Source organism: Acinonyx jubatus, chromosome A2 (genome assembly GCF_027475565.1).
Source record: "Acinonyx jubatus isolate Ajub_Pintada_27869175 chromosome A2, VMU_Ajub_asm_v1.0, whole genome shotgun sequence".
NCBI lineage: Eukaryota > Metazoa > Chordata > Mammalia > Carnivora > Felidae > Acinonyx > Acinonyx jubatus.
In genome coordinates this window covers 22,816,045-22,828,045 of record NC_069383.1, presented here as the reverse complement: position 1 = coordinate 22,828,045, position 12,001 = coordinate 22,816,045, and the positions used below count along the sequence as shown (strand labels likewise).

The 12,001-nt window shown below is 35.9% G+C and overlaps 1 protein-coding gene across 5 annotated transcripts in view; it reads left to right on the top strand.

Moving 5' to 3' along the window:
- KLHDC10 (kelch domain containing 10) overlaps positions 1-12,001 on the top strand; it is a 69,055-nt gene that overhangs the window by 15,714 nt on the left and 41,340 nt on the right. The gene's annotated exons all lie outside the window — the stretch shown is intronic.

Below are 12,001 nucleotides of genomic sequence, written 5' to 3'. Positions count from 1 at the left end.
CTACCCCCTCCCCGTTATCTGGCTCATGTGTGCACGTTCTCCCTCACTTACCAAAAAAAAAAAAAAAAAAAAGGAATAAATAGTCTTTGGAGTTGAATAGTGCTTTTTCTTTGAGTTATTTCCCTTTTTACCCACAGTAGCTCCTACCATATGGTTTTATCAACAAACTCTCAACTCAGTTAATTTGAATCAGATGTGTAATTGATCAAAAACTGCTAACCACAAACATCTTGGTGTCACATAAAACAAATTCCTCAAAATACAAACATGCAAACCTCATGCAAGAACATGGAATTTCTTTTTCTTTTTTTTTTAAGATAAAAAAAATTTTTTTTAATGTTTATTTAGTTTTGAGAGAGACAGAGTGAGTGAGTCCAAGAGGGGGAGGTGCAGAGAGAGAGGGGGAGACACAGAATCTCAAAGCAGGCTCCAGGCTCTGAGCTGTCAGCACAGAGCCCCCACACAGGGCTCAAAACCACGAATGACCTGAGCTGAAGTTGGACGCTTCACCAACTGAGCCACCCAGGTGCACCTTTTTTTTTTATTTTAAAGATTTTATTTTTAAGTAATCTCTACAGCCATCATGGGACTCGAACTTACAATCTCAAGATCAAGAGTTGCATGCTCTACCAACTGAGCCAGCCAGGCACCCCAGAATACGGAATTTCTAATGTGCGTTCCAAACTGGGTACTTTAGAAAGAGGTAACATATTTAGCATTAAATGCACATGCATATACTAAACTAAACATTGAGAAAACCATTTCAGAAGAAAAATAACTTTTTAAAACTACATCAAATTTTTTTCTGCTCAGTTATAATTTTAAGTACAAAACTTCACTATGCATTTATGGAAAAAGTACTACAATGCAAATGTTCTTGTGAAATGTATCTTTTGAAATTTTTATTTTTAAGGAAGGAATAGCTATTATTTTATTTTTTAGAATAGCTCTTCTTTTTTAATATGATGCTTCAAGCAAGTATCTTACTAGAAGTCATGTCTGCTTTAGCAGTATTCAATCTGATATTTTTTAGTTTTGCATTTAAGTTCTTATTGGCTTTCTGCTTGTTACATGACAGGATTGTCACCAATTTTTCAAAATAGCTTCATTTTAAATATTGAACTTTTAAAAACAGTTTTGTATAAGATAGCAAACATTAAAAACTTGTTATTTGGTGACTGTTTGTTGCTTTTTTCCCAGGTTTGGTCCAACACAACTTTTATTGCTTTTGGTCAAGTCTAAATATTTTCTTTGAAGACATTGCATTTGCCAACAGAAAATGGTGACTTGAGAGAAGGGAAAGTGAATTCATAAAGAACAGTCGTGTCCTAGGGTGCCTGGGTGGTTCAGTCGGTTAAGCGTTCAACTTCGGCTCCGGTCATGATCTTACGGTTTGTGAGTTCAAGCCCGCATCAGGCTGTGTGCTGTCAGCACAGAGCCTGCTTCAGATCCTCTTGTCCCCCTCTCTCTCTGCTCTCCCCTACTCTGTCTCTCGCTCTCTCAAAAATAAACAACAAAAAATAATTGTGTCTTCACTTCAAAATTGATTACTTTTCTAATTTTAATCAAGGAACAGAATGAGTAGCAAAGTATTGAGCCACCCAGGTGGCCCTCTTTTTTTTTTTTAAACGAAGCTTTGCTGGAGATAAAAAAGGAGATAATATTAAATTAAGAAAAACAGACTCTTGGGGTTCCTCGGTGACTCAGTTAGTTGAGCGTCCAACTCTTGGTATTGGCTCATGATCCCAGGGTTGTGGGATTGAGCCCCGCATTGGGCTCTGAGCTGAGCGTGGAACCTGCTTGGGATTCTCTCTCTCTCTCTCTCTCTCTCTCTCTCTCTCTCTCTCGCCCCCTCCATCTCTAAAAAGAAAAAGAAAAGAAAAGAAGGAAAGCAGACTCTCTAGCTATGGTTTACATTTCAGGATGGCCACATTAACACAGATACTCATAGAATACAAATGCAGGCAGTTTTATTTATATTAATTAATTAATTTATTTATTAATTTATTTATTTTTAATATGAAATTTGTTATCAAATTGGTTTCCATACAACATCCCAACAGGTGCCCTCCTCAATACCCATCACCCACCTACCTGTCCCTCCCACCCCCCATCAACCCTCAGTTTGTTCTCAGTTTTTAGGAGTCTCTTATGTTTTGGCTCCCTCCCTCTCTAACCATTTTTTTTTCCTTCCCCTCCCCCATGGTCTTCTGTTAAGTTTCTCAGGATCCACATAGGGGTGAAAATATATGGAATCTGTCCTTCTCTGTATGACTTATTTCACTTAGCATCACACTCTCCACTTCCATCCACGTTGCTACAAAAGGCCATATTTCATTCTTTCTCATTGCCACGTAGTATTCCGTTGTGTATATAAACCACAGTTTCTTTATCCATTCGTCAGTTGATGGACATTTAGGCTCTTGTTTATTTTTTTAATACTTAAACACAAAAAATATTTTATAAGTAGTAAAAAAAAAAAGTTTTAAAATTAACTTTTTATCTTTTTCCTTTGTCCTCTCTTCTAAAACTCTTTAGAGCCATAAAATGTTAAAATTGAAAAAGACCTTAGAAATTAATTATCTTGCCCTAGCTTCTACACAATATGAGAATCCATTCCACAATAGTTCTAATCTTTTTATAAAATCTCTATTTTAATATTGTTGTTGTTGTTGTTTTTTATGTAAGCTCTGTGCACAATGTGGGGCTTGAACTCATGACCCCAAGATCAAGAGTCACATGCTCTACTAACTGAGCCAGCCAGGTGTTCCTAAATCTCTATTTTAAAGATGTCTCCTTATTTTGACCTCTTAGACTAATGGACTGCCTGTTACATTGTGGAGAAAGCTGTCAAATTATGTGTTGGCTCTAATTATTACAAAGACTTGCCTTAAGTGCAGCTACAAATTCTATGACTTTCTCCCAGTTGTATCTTCTTATAGATTATAGAATGAATCTGTTCTTTCTTCCATTTAACCACCCTTTGGAAAACATTGATAACATTCTGGGTCTGAATTCTGTTTTACTTTTTAACCTGGGGGCCATCAGTTCATGAGTCTGTCTTCAGGGGATGGGTCTTCAGGGGATTATATCATATGTACAATTGATATGTACATATCAATATGTACAAATGCACATATTTGTAATGTACAAAATGTACAAAAATGTGCATTTTTCTGGGAAGGGAGCCAGTAATTTTTATTAGCCTCAATAGAACCTGATTCCCCACCAAAATTAATATGCCAGACCTACCGGGGTAGACCTGGTAATCTGCTTTTTGGTTTTGTTTTTATTTTTATTATTTTTAGTAAGTTTGCAATGAGCCGGCTAGTCTAGCATCTCAGGAACTATCGCACTAGGTAATTTCTGAGATGCTTAGAGCATTTCCGACTCCATTGAGAATTGTAGAATTTTTAGAGCTTTAGAGACCATTTAGTTTATATATAGTTTATGGTATATTTATAGTTAATTCTTTCTATCAAAAGATTAAGCTGATCCAAAGGAGTAAGGTTTTTATTTAAAAATTTATTTGAAAACCTTGGCAGCCATTCATAAACATTAAGAATGTGTAGTGCTATTTTAAATCAGGAGTGTTCCCAAGATTTTTTTTGTTGGACTTAATATTTTAATCTAACACAGGTTTATGGGTTATACTTTTTTATTAATTTTTAATCTGTAAAGATTTTAGCCTATTTTATTCTTACTATTCCGAAGGAAGGACAGTATAGCTGAGGATTCACTTAGGAGCACTAGTTTCAAATATTCCATCTACCTTTTAGAACAGTTTGAGCCTAGTACAACTCCTGTGCCTACCTCCCTTTCCCAAAGACAAAACTGAACCAACGAGGCTTTTTTCTTTTCTCCAGTAAAGTAATACTTGAATAACTAATAATGTAAACCAAATGACAAAAAGCATCTTAAGATTGGAAGATGTCTTTCAGTGTGCTATGATTACTTCACTTTTCTAGAAGTCTGTGCAGGATAGGCCTCCTTTCTGCAACAAATGTCAGAGGAGTAAAGTCAGAAGAGACAAGAGACTAATGTGAAAGAAAACAGAAAAATGCAGCACAGCAGGGGAAATGAACATGTTTTAAGAAACAGCAATGACAAGCAACAGAGATGGCAAGAACCAGCAATTTTCATTCATTTACCATTTATCCCTCTCTTAGTGTCAAAAGTACCTGAGTTAGCTTATAAACAGAGATATATCTGAAAATAGAATGTTTTTTATAAGTAAGTAAATAAGTAAATGGTGTAGTTGAAGACAGATGATATAACATATCTGGTAGCTGGGGGGTATACAGCTGCTTTTGCCTCAATATTGTAACTCCCTAAAGATACATTTCCTGTGTATGTATTAGCGAAGGACAGTAGAAGCGAGTAAGTAGTCAATAGCTGCTTACCCCTAGCTTGAAGGCCCTTGAACCAGAGTGCATGCTTCTTGTTTCCTAAAAGCCTAAGGGATGAGAAACACTACAGTTATTTCATTCATTACAATGACTTACTATGGCTTTTATTTTAATAAGGGTGGCAATATGATGGTATATGGGGGGGGGGGTGCGGGTAACACCAGACTCTTGGGAGAGGAGAACAACTTCTTTGGAGGGGTTGGGAGAATGTACCTTTAGTTGAGAGTCCTTGCCTTAATGTTCTTTCATTTGTTCATTCGTTTGTTCAACAAGTATTTAGCAAATGCCTCTATTAGACACATTTCTTAGGTGCTGAATTGAATTGTGACTAAGAGCATTATTATAGAGTCGTTAAGAGTGATTTGGATCTAAACTGCATGGGTTTGAATCCCAGATTTTTCATTTGCCTAGCTAAGTGACCTTGGGAAAATTAATTTCTCTATGTCTTGGTTTCCTCCTCTGTAAGTTGGGAATCATAATAGTATCTGTCTCATACAGATGTGGTGAGGATTAAATGAGTCCTGGAACAGTATTGTTATTAAAGGGAATTCAGTTGTTTTGATACACACACACACAAACATGTATATGTAAAATGCTGCCATGACTAAGCCATAACACAGTACAATATAGCACTTTAATTTATATTTTAGTTTGTGTTGATTTACATACCTCTTTGTTTCCAAAAGGATTTGAGACTGATCCAAAGACTCCAAAAGAATACCCTGTATTCAACTAACACGACAGAATTAAGATTATGGGTTCAGATCTTCTTGCTTTGAGAGGCAAAAGACAGAAACTTAAAAATGAGTGTATTTAACTGCTAGGAGTAGACACTGGATAAATGTTAATTCTAAGTGTAAAAGAAAGTCATTTACTTAAAAAGTGGTCACTGCCAGCCCAAAGTGTGCTGTTATGCAAATTACTTAAAAATGCCTCTTCCAGGGGTGCCTGGCTGGCTTAGTCGGTTGAGCATGTGAGTCTTGGTCTTGGGGTTGTGAGTTCAAGTCCCACGTTGAGTGTATACTTAAAAAAAATAGGCGTACCTGGGTGGCTTATTTAGTTGCGAGTCTTGATTTTGGCTCGGGGCATGATCCCAGGATCATGGGATTGAGCCCCGCATCGACCTCTAGGCTGAGCATGGAGCTTGCTTGAATTCTCTCTCTCTCTCTCTCTCTCTCTCTCTCTCTCTCTCTCTCTCTCCCCCCTTCCCCTCTCTCTGTCTCTCCCTCTGTCTCCCCCTCTCCTCTACTCATGCACTTTCTCTCTCTGTCTCAAAATAAGTATCTTAAAATAAATAAATAAATAAATAAATAAATAAATAAATAAATAAATAAAGCCTTTTCCAGGTAAGCATAGTCCTGTTAGTACACTGGGGAGTAGAGTGTTGGCTGGATTTTAGCCTCACTTAGCCACTTGGCCTGGAGCTCTTGTGCAGTGTGCAACCTACACAACTGTGCAGTGATTCTGAATACAGTATTAATTTGCTTCTCTTCTGAAATTCTTTATAGACACTGAATTGTATAAAGCAATAGGATCATGCCACATGGCATAGCCACCTAAATCAGAATTCTTAGATCATGTTAAATAGTTTGGTTTATTAAAATATTTATAATTGTTTCAGACATAGCATTTTGAATGCAGTCTGCCCCATAGCAACGTAATCAGTTTTTGTCATGTTTTTAATACTTTTTCCTTTGAGATATTGTAGATTTACATGCAACTGTAAGAAAGAATATGGAATGCTCCATACACCCTTCATTTAGTTTCCCCAAATGATAACATTTTGTTACTATTGTGTAATAACACAACCAGGAAGTCAACGTTGATACTGCTTGTTTGACCTTACTTTGATTTCATTAGTTTTGCATGCGTTCATTTGTGTGTGTGTTTGTATTGAGTTCTAGGCAGTTTTATCACATGTGTAGATTTGTGTGACCACCTAGTCAAGATATAGAACAGATCCATCACAGTGACTCCTCATGTTACCCTCGTATAGTCACAGCCATCTCCCCTGGTAAGCCCCTGAAAACCACTAATCTGTTCTCCATCTCTATAATTTTGTCACTTTAAGAACGTTACATAAATGGAGTCCTACAGTTTTGGCATTGACTTTTTGGCATTGACTTTTGGCATTGGCTTTTTTCATTCAGCACAATTCCCTTGGGAGCCATCTAAGTTGTTACACATATCAGTAGTTCATTAATACTGAGCCTTATGCCATGGTATGGATGTACCACAGTTAAATTACTCATTCATTGGAAGGTTGTTTCCAGGTTTGGGCTATTATTGATGAAGCTACTATGAACATTTGTGTACAGGTTTTTGTGTGAGCTTAAGTTTCTTTTTTTTTTTGCAGTTTGGTATTTTATCCAAAGGTTTTTTTGCACTGATTGAAATGATGTTGTGGTTTTTCTCCTTATTTTGTTAATATAGCGAATTATACTGATTTTTTAATGTTAAATCAGTCTTACATTCTTGGAAGAAATTTTACCTGATCATGATGTATTATCCTTTTATATAGCTTTGATTTTATTTGGTAATATTTTGTTTGGAATTTTTGAGCCTGTTTATAAGGGATTTTGACCTGTAATTACTTTTAATGTTTTTATCAGATTTTGATATCAAGGTTCTATTAGTCTCCTAAGGGAGTTTCTCTATTCTCTGACAGCATTTGTGTAAGATGGGTGTCATATATCTTCCTTAAATGTTCGGAGTGAAGCCATCTAGTACTCCTACTAATTTTTTTGCACAATACCTAAATTTGTGTTTTTCTATCAATATCTGTATTAATCACTTTCTGCATCTTTCTTCTAAACAAGGCAAAGACTTTATTCTTCTGCTTTCCCTTCTCTCAACCCCCTTCTTACCCTCACAGTGATTCCTGTCAATATCATCTAAGATTGGAGTTTTGAATGTTAGTAAACTTTTGTGTTTTGTTCTTTTCCCAATCAGCACTTAACTTCAAGATATTACTGGTTTCTCCCCTTACTCTTTTCTTGTACCTTGTTTGTTGTTTTTGGATTAATTTTTTTTAGCTCCAAGTAAAGTTTTTAAGTTTATTTATTTGAGAGAGGGAGGATCCCAAGTAGGCTTTGTACTACATGCTAAGCCCAACACAGGGCTCAGTCTCATGGAGCGTGAGATCATGACCTTGAACCGAAATCAAGAGTCGGACACTTAACCAACTGAGCTGCCCAGGTGCCCCAAGTATATATCTTTGAGTAATTCTTTTGCCAGAAGTCTGAAAGAAGCAAAATTTTTGTTTCCTAGTACATTAAAAAATGTCTTAATTTCACTCTCACGATTGAGAGTTTGAGTAGATACAGAATTCAGGACCATCTGTTGAAAAGACTGTTTTTCCCCTTTGTCACCTTCGTCAAAAGTCAGTTGACCATAGATGTACAGGTTTACTTGTGGACTTTCAATTCTATTCCATTGATCTCTATGTCCATCCTATGCTAGTACTAAGTTGTTTTGAATACAGTATTTTTGTAGTAAGTTTTAAGTCAGGAAGTGCGAGTCTTCTAATTTAGTTCTTTCTCAAGATTGCTTTGGTTTTCTGGGTTTCTTACATTTCAATATGAAGTTTACAGTTAGCTTGTCCATTTCTGGAAAAAGGGCAGTTGGAATTTTGGTAGCGATTGCTCAGTTCTCTTTTATATCTTAACTTTTGAAAATACTTTCTACTTCTTTTTCCTTCTATACTATATTCTGGTGAATTTCTTGGCCCCATCTTTCATTGTACTAATTTAGTTTGCTGTTTAACTGTGTCTTTTCAGTTCCTAGGTTTTTTAGTTTGGTGATCAAAATTTAATTTCTGAGAGTTCCAATTGATTTTTTTTAATAAATGTATTATTACTTTGCATATCTCTGAGGATATTAATTATACTTGATGTAAGGTCTTACTCTATTTAACTTGTTAACTCTCTTTCTTTAGTCTGAATTCCTCTGTTTGTCACATTCATGCCTGAGTCTTTTTCATGTCTGAATCTTGGGTTTTTGCTTATTCATCTTTATTTGAGAGTCCTAGTTAGCCTTCCTGTGAATATCACACCTGTTACTGCAGCAGATCTTTAATGGTTGTAGGGAGAGATGAAATGTGAAGTAGGATGGAGCCACCATTGCCAGGGTCTTCTTTAGTGTGAGCGTCCCCTCTTCGACCTGGGAGTTAGTATCCACCCAAGCTCTGTCCTGTCTCTCTGATCTGGTGTTTATCGTCATTGTTCCTACCTGGGGAGGGGAGGGACACCTCTCCTTTGATGCCACCGTTTCCCTCTGGAGCAAATACCCTCTGTTCTGTAATGGTTGACCCAAAGAGGTAAATGAGCGGGAGAGGCTGATCTGCTTTGTAACTTCTGTGCTGGCCCCCAACCTGTAAATTCTGTAAATTGTGTCAGTTCTTCCTGCTGTTTTCCACCTCTGGGCTTCATTTACTGTGAGGTCTGCCCTGACCACTTGCAGTAGCCCTCTCCTCTGGGTGTATCGGACTATGTTTCTCACGTTGCAGTGATTCCTGATGGTGTTAGTCCACCGAAGACATTCCTTGCTTTCTTTTGATTATGGATTTGTAAAAAATTTAAAAATTAAAAAAAATTTAAAATGGCTTTTGTGTTATTTGCTGGGCTTTGGAGAAAGGAGAATGTGCTTGGCCTAATAGCCTGTTTCAGTCAATGACTGTGTCATTTTTATAATTAAATAAATTTAATAAAAAGAAAACACTTAAAAACAAAAAATAGGGGTGCCTGGCTAGCTCAGTCGGTAGAGCATGTGACTCTTGATCTTGGGGTGGTGAGTTTGAGCTCCATGTTGGGTGAAGAGATTACTTTAAAAAAATAACAAAAATCAGCAAAAATAAAATATTGATGAAATCATTGAAGAAATTATCCTTTTTGTTTTTGTTTTGAAGAGTAGAAGCAATCACGAATGAAGATTGGCAGTTTGAATTTATACAAATGAAATCTTTAACGAGCAAAACTTCAGACCAGGAACATATCTATATGAATTTGGAACGGCATATATTTGCTCTATTGCTGGTTTCTCTCTTTTTCTGATCTTTGGGTGAAGGAAGAAAACGTGGGTTCTGAAGTCAGTGCCTACCTTGTGTGAATAACCTCAACATTAGCTTATGCCTATGACAGACTTCATGTTGGCGGCTGAGTGAGGCCAAAGATGTGTGGCAGAGCTCTGAGAAAACATCAAAAGCATTTTTATTATAACTTTGATTCAGTCATTTTCAATGTTATTCCCTCAGTGTCATTCTATATTTGCTTGTGTTTTTCCATTATAAAATATGTCCTAGAAATTTGGATAATATAAAAGAGATGATAACCCTCAACCCTAATCATAACCACTGTTAATGCTTTGGTATGTTTCTTTACAGTATTTTTTTAACATAGCATAAATAAATTAAAGTAATATGGTATTATTTTTCTTCCAGTCCAAAAGTAATGCCTACTCAATGGGAAAGCTTGGAAAATAAAGACCAGCATTAAGGAGAAAAATCCAAAAATCATTCATAATAACCACCCAAAGTTAACCACAATTAAAATTTGATGTACATCCTTCCTGTATTTTTCGTGAATCTATACAAGCACTTTTTTCTTTACTAATATGGTATCAGACTCTAGTACTATTTTGTACTTGCATTTTTTTGTTTGCAATATATTGTGAATGTTTTCCCATGTTAGTAAATATTCTTGTATATACTTTTTAGTGGTGTGTGAAATATGAACATATTTAAGTATGTTTATTTAGCATACTTACTTAACCATCCCCCTATCATTGGACATTGAAAGTGTTTCTAATTTTTTGCCATTATGAATAGTATCATAGTGAGTATCTTTGTCCATACATCTTTCCATGCATCTGTGATTGTTTCTTTAGGAATAAATTCCTAGAAGTGGAATAGCTGGGTCAAAGGGTATGTACATTTTAACACTTTTGATACATAAAAATGTCAAATTTTAAGCTAATCACTTGTTATATTCTGTCTTGTATTGCTATCTAATTGTTTTATGTGTCTGTCTTGTCTCCCTAATTAGAATATAAGCTTCTTGAGGGCAAGGGAAGTTTCTTATACATCTTATGTATCCTTTGACAGTGTGGTTTATAATGTTGGTCTTATGAGTCATCAACAAAAATTGTATTGATTTAACCTGTGATTCTCCAGACTTTTGGATGTCATAAATTTGTAATTAAAAATATATATATATACACATATATATGTATATACACATACATACATATATATGTATATATATGTATATATTTTGGGGATACACATAGACCTTGAACATTTTCTGTTTTTCTAAGAAAGAATAATTCAACCAAAACCAACTAACCATTTCCTCTAACCTTCATCTCCTAAAATGAAGCATATTTGATCAAAAAAAAATTCTAATCTCTGAAAAAAGGACAGGCCATTTACTTAAACGGAACATTTTCCTTTTAAAAAAAACAAATCACTACCTTGTCCGCTTTTTTCTCATTTTGTTTTGGACTGGTGAATCTTCACCTTAGCCTAGCAGTGGTCTGTAGACCAAGATTTGGGCATTGCTGATTTAAAAGACTTAGACAGTTAAAAGATAACCCCTTTTGCAAAACAAAGAATTCTTCTCCTTGCCAAGGAGTCTGTCTACTCCACAGTATGAAGTGCATAACGCACGCACCAGTAATGCCTTTTCATCGCACAGGATTTGTGTACCAGTACCTTGCTGATGAACATCTAAGTGTATTTGCAACTGCCAAACCCAAAACCTATACGCTTTCTAATGAATATGAGACAGGGAAGTGTGGTGTAGTGGAAAGAAGGCAGGTTTTAAAGTCAGGCTGAGCTTGGATCCTGAGTGAGGCATTAAGTTGCTTTGCTACCTGGCTTGTAAAATTAAGATGATAACATCTTTCTCAAAATGTCTTTACGGCCACTGTTATGGCAGTTACTTCACTGTAATGTAATTGTTTGTTTAGACATCTGCCTTCCTCATAAGACCAAGAGCTGTTGAGGGTAGGGGACATATCCTTGCGCTACACTAGAGCCTGGCCGAGGGCTCAAGGCATAGCAGATGCTTCATGAAATAACTGTTGAAGCCGTACAGGATTGTTGTGAGGATCAAATGAGGTAACATGCGTGGAAGCTCTTTATAAACTTTAAACTCTATACAAATGTTAACTTTTTGTATTGCCAATAAAAGCCATCTTTGGGAGCTATCAAAACTTTGGAAAGAGACAAAATTATTCCTTTAACAGTTCAATAATGCTTTGTATTTCTCTACTATATTACAAGAAAACAAGCTTTAATTGGGGTTAATATGGAACTGGTTTGCTTCCTTGGAAGGCAGATGAATTTCCTTTTTTCTCTCTCCCAGTGGAAGTGCCAAGATATTAAATGTTTGCTTTATTTGGTTGTCACCATGACATTTTAATTATAGCAAGATCTGCTTATTTCATATTCAAAGAATGGTGCCCATTGCTTTATCCTCTTAACCGTATAACCGATAAAAGAATACCAAACCCGGAAGAGAACAGGAGCCTGCATTATGCCGAGTTAATTTTAGTCAGTGCTCCTTTTTTGACATTCACTGATTTTTTTAAAA